The sequence below is a fragment of the Pinus tabuliformis genome, chromosome Q (genome assembly GCF_031772625.1).
Source record: "Pinus tabuliformis cultivar Carrire ecotype Pingquan chromosome Q, CPIR1, whole genome shotgun sequence".
Classification (NCBI taxonomy): domain Eukaryota; kingdom Viridiplantae; phylum Streptophyta; class Pinopsida; order Pinales; family Pinaceae; genus Pinus; species Pinus tabuliformis.
In genome coordinates this window covers 535,505,280-535,513,890 of record NC_142296.1, presented here as the reverse complement: position 1 = coordinate 535,513,890, position 8,611 = coordinate 535,505,280, and the positions used below count along the sequence as shown (strand labels likewise).

Sequence of the window (8,611 nt, the reverse complement as noted above, 5' to 3'; positions counted from 1 at the left end):
GGTTTCGACATCCACACCATTGCCCTAATCTTAGGTTTCAACCCATACATAAAACGATCCACTTGGCACTGGTCAGTATCTATGTAGGAGACATACTTGACCAATTCCATAAATCGAATTTCATATTCTTCTACTGTACGACCTCCCTGTATCAGAGCATGGAAGGCTCTTACCTGATGTTCTTCATAATACACTAGCAGGTGCTTCTTCTTGAACCTCTCCTCAAATAATTCCCAAGTAACTGTGTCTGGAGTGAGGTGCAGTTGACGCTCCAAGTTGCCCCACCAATTCAGAGCACTATCTCTGAGTTGGAATATTACTATTTTGGCTTTGGAATTGGAATTGTAATCCCTTAGTGCAAAACACCTTCCCATCCCTTCTAACCAGGCTTCTTCATGCTCGTTGGCACGACCTCCTGCAAACTCTAAGAGCTTAATCTTCTGGAGCTCCCTAGTAATGTCCTCAACTGGAGGTCTTCTATTATAGTCTCTAGATCCCTCGGGGTTCCCTAATCCTGATGGAGGGTGTTCCCCTTCCATTTAATTTGTTTGGCGCCCTCTTAAGGTTTCATTAATTGCTTCCAGGGAACACAGGATGAGAGTTAATTCTGGTGAAGGTAATGGGTTATTTGAAGGACGTCCTTATGAAGACTCTCCGGGCCCTTGGTTTCTTCGCGTCCTCACCATTTTGATTTGTTAAAAAACTGCATGATATCTAAGACTTATTAGCACTATTCCTAACATTTTCTACCACACTCTAGATAGTCCATAGAGAACCCTAAGCAATAGATCAATTCAAGTTATGCCAAGTTACCAGAAATTTAAACTTTAGAACATGTTATCATAGGCTAGATCACTAGTTAAAAACATTGTTGGTTCTCTGTTTAAATGTTGTGTGCATTTTACCTGCCTACCAACACCTCATTTCTGTTTAATCTCAATGTCTTAAGCTCATATGTTCTCTTTCTAGTATATGGGAGAACTCCCTATAGCAACACAACACTTTCTAGTTGGTATTGATATTCTTCCCAATCAATGTTCATCCTAACATCATAACCCTCATGACTTTTATTGTTTCCATACCTCATTCATGCAAGATCCTCAACCAATGGACCATACTTTCATCCACCAATCTCAACAATTTTACAGCTAAGGAACCAATCGATCTTCATACATGTATATTCTCCACATCCACTTGTCAAGTTGTAAAAAGATTTTATTTATTTTTAATATATAATGTATAATTCAAACATAAACCTAAACTTAGTAATGTATTTTACCATATGCATCCAATTAATTTAATTTCTCTTTCTATTTTCCATTTAAAATTAATTTAGATTCTCTTTCTATTATATTTTAAAAAAAATTGATCTAGTTCATTGAAAAAAAAAACCCTATCTAAACAAACTTTTATATAAATATATTTTATATTTAAACTACCACCAATAAATAAATATAAATATATAGTGTAAGACAATCATATATTTATAAAATTTATATTTAAACTACCACCGCTCTAAAAGTTATTGTTTACCTCATACCAAAAACTCCCCACTCATGTACACGAAAAATCCAGAAGCTGCTACAGATTGAGTAGGTAAATATCTAAATAAATGTTTATCTCCCCTTTCTTTACAAACTGGAAAAGGAAAGTAACAGAATGGTGGGTCAATGAATGATAAATTGCAGACAAAAAGGTCCGACAACAAGTCTGTGTGTATTATCCCCTGAGACTATAAAACAATTGAAATGGGTTTCTTTGCACTGCGATTTGATATTGGTAATGAGCTTAACAGTCCTCTCGGATTCGCAGAACACAAAGCAGACAGATGCATTTTCAGATATGTTAGCATCCGAATCCCATGTCGTACAAATTCACTTGGGTTTACAGGTAATCACATAAGTTTGAGCAATTCGGCAATGGGAGTTCGTTTCAAAGAAATCCTTAGACATGTACCCGAACGGGAAGCTAGAGGATTTGAGAATGTTAATTGCAAATATCAACGAGCCATGGATTTGGATTCCTATGTTTCTATTCTGCTTGAATGCATAAGCATGAGATACCCTTTATGGGGTAAGCAGGTCCATGCCCACAACCTAAAATCTGTCATTAATCCAGAAGTTGTTATGCTGAACAACCTTGTGAACATGTATACCAAATGCGATCTTCTAGAGAATGCACGTCGAGTGTTTGATGAAATGCTAGAACGAAACATAGTGTCATGGACCATATTGATTATGGCATATGCCCAGGATGGGGTTGGAGAAGAGGCGTTGAAACTGTTTGGGCAAATGCAGAGAGAAGGGATTAAGATGGACCAGCTTATCTTCTCAAGTGTTCTCAAGGCATGCACGGACATCAGAGATTTACAGTCTGGGAAATAGATCTTTGCCCTCATTATCAAGATAGGATTTGGCTTAAATGTCTCGGTGGGGAATGCCCTTGTTACTTTGCATGCCAAATGTGGGAGTATAGAAGATGCTTGTAAAGTGTTTGATGGAATGCCTGATAGGAATATTGTCTCATGGACTGCTATGCTTTCCGGCTATGCTCGGAATGGCCTAGAGGAAGAGGCCGTGAGTCTCTTTTTTGAGATGTTGATGGCAAGTGTGAAGCCAAACCATTTCACATTTGCCACTGTCCTCCAAGCATGTGCTAGGAAAGGATGCGTAGAACAGGCCAAGAAATGTCTCAAAGAGATTTGATCTCGTGGAATGCCATGATTGCGGGGTATGCCCAGAATGGCTATGGAGAAGAGGCCATGGGATTGTTCCACGAGATGCAGCTTGCTGGATGGAGGCCAAATGTGACAACATGGAACACAATAATTGCAAGCTTTGTCGAGAATGGAAACAATGATGAGGCCTTGGAGTTCCTTCTTAAAATGGAATCAGAAGGGATCAAACCAAATGTTATCTCATGGACTACAATGATAGATGGGTGTTCGTAGAATGGCCAGTGTGATGATGCTAAGAAACTGTTTGATTTAATGCAAGTTGCAAGTGTGAAACCCGATGTTGTTGCATGGAACACAGTGATATCCCGATATGCCCAGAGTGGTTATTGTGATGAGGCTTTGAGACTCTTTAGTCAAATGCAAGCGGCAGGCATACATCCAGATGTAATCACATGGAATGCGCTGATTACAGGCTATGCCCACAATGGGCATGGTGATGATGCCTTAAAACTAGTTACCCAAATGCAATTAGCGGGGGTAAAATCGGACGTGATTACATGGAATGGGATGATTGCAGGCTATGCTCAGAACAGACATATTGATGAGGTTGTGCAATTATTTTCTCAATGCAATTGGTAAGCGTCAAACCCAATTCTGCAACAATTTCAAGTGTTCTCCCAGCATTTGCCTTCTTGGCAGCTCTACAACAGGGTAAGGAGATCCATGGTTATGTAAGTAGAAATGGGTTTGACTTAGACGTATTTGTGAGGAATGCCCTTATAGACATGTATGCAAAATGTGGTAATTTAAAAGTTGCAAAACCAGTTTTTATGGATACCTCTCAAAGAGATGTTGTCTCATGGAATGCAATGATTGTTGGTTATGCGCTTCATGGTCATGGTAAGGATGCTCTCCAATTTTTTAAGCAAATGCAAAAGGAAGATATCTATCCAGATCATGTTACCTTTATTGGTGTTTTGTCTGCGTGCAACCACGTAGGCCTAGTTGATGAGGGTCGACAATACTTTGATTCCATGAGTGGAGAATATTTAATAATACCCAGCATGGAGCACTATGCATGCATGGTTGACCTTCTTGGATGGGCTGGGCATTTGGATGAGGCACATGCCCTTATCAACAAAATGTTGTTTCAGCCTAATGCCTCTGTTTGGGGATCCTTGCTTGGTGCTTGCAGAATCCATTGCAATGTAGAGCTAGGAGAATGTGTAGCTAAAAACCTTTTTGAGTTGGAACCTGAAAATGCTGGAAATTATGTCCTGATGTCCAACATATATGCTGCTACTGCTAGGTGGGATGAAGTAGCAGAAGTAAGAAAATTGATGAAAGACCGGGGTGTGAGGAAGGATCTAGGACAAAGCTAGGTTGAAATCAAGAATAAAATGCATATGTTTGCCTCAGGAGATAGATTGCACCCACAAAGTGAAGAGATCTATGCAAAGCTAGAGGAATTAACTATGCAAATAAGAAATAAAAAAGTGGTGGCGCAGTTGGTTAGCGCGTAGGTCTCATAGCTTCTGAGAAATCCTGAGGTCGAGAGTTCGAACCAAATGTATCATAAAATGAACGACATTTAGGACTGATTAACTGCTCCATTCATTGATAAAGTGTACAGGGAGCAATTTCTGCTTTCTGGTGGCATAAGTGCACAACAATACCTTTATAATAAACCTGGCCCACTCTCACTTAAAATTGACAAGCACTGGGATCTGTTACGTTAGCTTAGGTTGGCATCGTTTGCGTGTTAGTTTGCAGTTATGCATGTAGTAGTCAGCATGTTTTTAATTTTTACTATGCATGAAATAAGATTGAGAATTTCCAGATTTGGAGAATTATCTTATCCGCATGGTGTAACTATCGGCCAACGACTTTTATATCCATTGTGATCCTTTTTTCTTAATACAATAGAGAACTATTTTGGTTCGCCTGTTTGCTGTAAATGTCAGCAAATCTGGTATATGGTTATCCCTGGGTTTTCATGATATCAGAACCATAAAGATTCACTCTACATTTTGGCACACTGGTGCACATGCTTGTTCACGAGATCAAAAGCTTCATTGGGATTCTTGTTATCTGAAAAGGTTTAAGGTTCATTTGCTTTTACTCGTTTAGCAGGTATTGTTCAAAGAGAGCATTCTCTATCGGTAGCAGTGGCACCATGCTTTTGTTTCAAATCAAAGCAATACAAAGGTTCCTTCTAATTTTTTTTTCTTCTCATTGTTTTTCTATTTCTGCTGCTTTAGGCATAATGTTTTCCTACATTATATATGCTTACTAGTGCTAACTATGTACTTTGGAAAAAAAAAGATTGTAGCAAATTGTCATAGGTGGTGAGTGTTACCCCTCACATAGCATGAGGATTGCCACAGCTCGAAGACCTTGCACAAGCAGTCTGTGTTTGGAGGATGTTGAGTTAGGGCCATATTTGTGTGGCTGTGATGCATGTTTTTCAAGTATTACCACAACAGCTTAACCTCAAGGTTGGAGGTTCAAGCCCTCCTTCTAGCATGTATAATATTGAGTTTAGTGGGCTTTGGGTCCAGATTTTGAACCAAAGCTCTGATACCATGTGTAAGAGCCCTATCCTAGGGTCTGCTAACAGATCTATTTCTAATGAATTTAAATGCAATAAAAGGCAATAGTTTACTTACTTACAAGACTTCTATACAAATAAAATTTTATCATTTACATTCTAATCCTTATAACTTATGGTGAACATTTCATTTTAATAAAATTTACATGAGTAATCTATAGAATAATATCTATACCGGTGGCTGGTGGAGATGCCTTTGACCTGCTGCTCCTGCTGAATGCTCCTTTTGAAGGACCCAACTGGATTTACCTCCCAGCCAACTAGGAAATAATCCCTAGCCCATGAAACCTCCACAGGTTCCCTAGCCCTCCGAGCTCAAGTCCAACCAGATGTAATATGTGTGTCCAAGATGAATGATCCAGACCAAGATGAACATTATTTCCCTCCTGTCAACAACCCAAGAAACCTCCACATGTTCCTAAGGTCTCCAAAAATCACAGCAAATCCTAAAATCACAACCAACCCCAAAATCATAAGCAAGACCCAACATTCTCTTTTTTCCCTTCCCCCTTCCCTTTCTATACCCCCCCTCTCTTCTCCATCTCAACCACCTCTCATTAATGTCATTAACTTCTCATCCATCCTTACAGTTGACTTCTCTTCTCCCAAGTAAAGCTGGGAGTACATTTGGAAATTTGACATGAATATAAAATTGAGAAATTAATGGGAGAGGGCCATGTCTTCTCCCAAGTAAATCTGAAAGTACATTTGGGAATGTGAGATATATATATATATATATATATATATATATATATATATGGAGAGGACTATTTCTTCTCCCAAGTAAATGTAAGGGTACATTGGAGAATGTGAGATGAATATATATATTGATAATTAGTTGGAGAGGACCATGTCTTCTCCCTAGTAAATGTGAGGGTACATTGGGGAATGTGAGATGAATATATATATTATTTGAAATAATGGAAAGAGACCATATCCTACCTAAGATTCAATTTGAGAAGGTAAGTTGGGAATTTGAATAATAGAAATCATGAATTTTATATTAGACCAATATTTCTCAATATTTTCAAATAATGTAAACATTAATAAAATTTGCAGGATAAGATTTAAGTGGGGCATTAAAAATATATATAATAGTATTAAGAACCAACACTTTAATCCATTTTAACTGGCCCAACAACACACAATCATGGGTATACTCACATTTACTTTACATTTTCATAGGCTTGCCAAGTGAGCTCCTGAAAGGGGCTCGTCTAATGTGTGTGTGTGTGTGTGCACGTTCAAAGAAAAAAACTTTATATATTCATGATGAAATATATATATTGTGGTCTATTACATCATATACCTTCAAAATGCCAATGATAGTTAAAACTATACAACTTGCTAATATCATATGTTGTATTATGTCTCAATACATTTTCAGTTTCAATTGTGTGTATCTTTCGTGCAATAAACCTTCCAAAAAGAGATAACAATAAAAAAATGTGATAGAGAATAAAGGAGAGATTACATATGGACTTACATTGCATCGATTACCTACCGATCGTTGTATTCATAGATTTTAGAGTGTCCAAGAGGAAGTTGTAAAGCTTCTTTCGAAAGAGCATCAACTTCCTCATTGAGTTCTCTCATAATATGGTTGTATGTGATCCATTTGAAAGAAGATTTTAGATCTTAAATTTCGAGTATAATAGAGTCCAATCAAATGTTTTGAACTATATTTCTCTGATTTTCCTATTTGATTACTAATTTAGAGGCCCCAAGGACATGTATTCTATTGAGGTTCTTCATTTTAGCAATCTGAAGGTGGCACAACAAAGTGAATTCCACCTATTGTCAATGCCTCTGCAAATTGAGAATCCACTGTAGAGAAAGTGAAGTTGATTCAAATATATGACAACCCCTACCCTATAGAGAGGTGGGTGGCACTGTCAAAGTATACATATATATAATGCCTTTTCACTTAAAAGTTATATCTTTTCACTTCTTCTTCTTTTTATCGATCAACATTTTCTATTAATTCGTCAAAATGATGTACATGATATATTTGGTCATTGCATTCCTCCTGGAATCACTCCTACCATATTTATGGGGGATGTACAAAAGGATTGTCTTTTAGACCAAAATTTAACAACTTTACACATGAAACCATAAAAAAGACACCAAAAGGGTAGCAAAATACAAATGTAACCCAACATCAACTAATTTGGAGGAAGTTGATCATGTTGATTACCCAACTGGTCCAGAAGAGGAGGACCCTCATGTGCATGATGTTTTAGATGTCCAAGGCATCCCTCAATATGGTCCAACCTCTCGTGGAGACTCCTTTGGCTACACTACACCAAGGTCACATGATCCATTAAGTCCCATTGATTATGTTGAATGTCATTCAGAAAATTGATGACCTCGCTCTTATCATCATGGTGATTATTGGAAAGGTCTCAAATCTGTGTCGAGAGAGCCTAAAGCTAGCTAGCAATGTAAGTTATCGACAAGAGTTCTCCAAGCCCGCCCCTGCTGGCCATACCTCATTGTCCAACTCCCTCTGTCCCTACTTGCTTTAGCTTCCCCGCTAGCATGGCCACCTCCCAATGAATCTTCACCATCCCTGGAAATTCCACCTCTGCGGGCCTGACCCCTTTGCTACAACATGCGTTCCCCCTAAGAAAACAAACCACACAACCACCACCCAACACCTGCAGTTCTCTCCCGACCTCAATCCCAAGACACACGTGACACCAAAGAGGTTCACATCATCCCAAAGATATGCACCGAAATAGAGAGACAACTAAGGTTCCCCCCACCCTGCCACCCCGCCCGCCTGTACATAGAAACCAAGCCCTAAGCCTACACTCACCCCAGACACTGGTCTATTCCACCACTGCTAACCAATTTCTCCCAACCACCCAAACGCACTTCTTTCCCTCCGTCCCCAGCCCATCTCTCATTGAATCAAAATGTCCTCATAGAGGTGGAGGTGCTCGAGAGCTCACTCAGGCTTCTCACAAGACTTCCCGAGAACAAAACCGCTTACCCATCACAAAACTGAAACTCCAGGCAACCATCACCCCCCAAGAACAGACTCAAGCATGGCTCCCAGGCCAATAGAACACTCCTCCACAAACACACCATCGAACCAACACCAAACGACACCTCTACCACCCTTATTAAAGAAATAAACAAAAAAACGACTAACACCACTGGACCAAGTACAAGAGCGGTGCCTTACGTACTTACCACCTTTCCACGCTTTGACGACCAACTACATGCAAAGGGAATCGAAGCCCTAAATCCTAGAGGGACCTCCTCGACACCCTGGAGCCGCAAAGAATCCACGCTCGAACTCAGGTCCCAAACCT

General features: G+C 39.3%; 1 pseudogene; it reads left to right on the top strand.

Moving 5' to 3' along the window:
- The first annotated feature begins 3,462 nt into the window (after positions 1 to 3,462).
- On the top strand, positions 3,463 to 4,059 carry LOC149220558 (pentatricopeptide repeat-containing protein At4g02750 pseudogene; annotated as a pseudogene).
- The last annotated feature ends 4,552 nt before the right edge of the window (positions 4,060 to 8,611 follow it).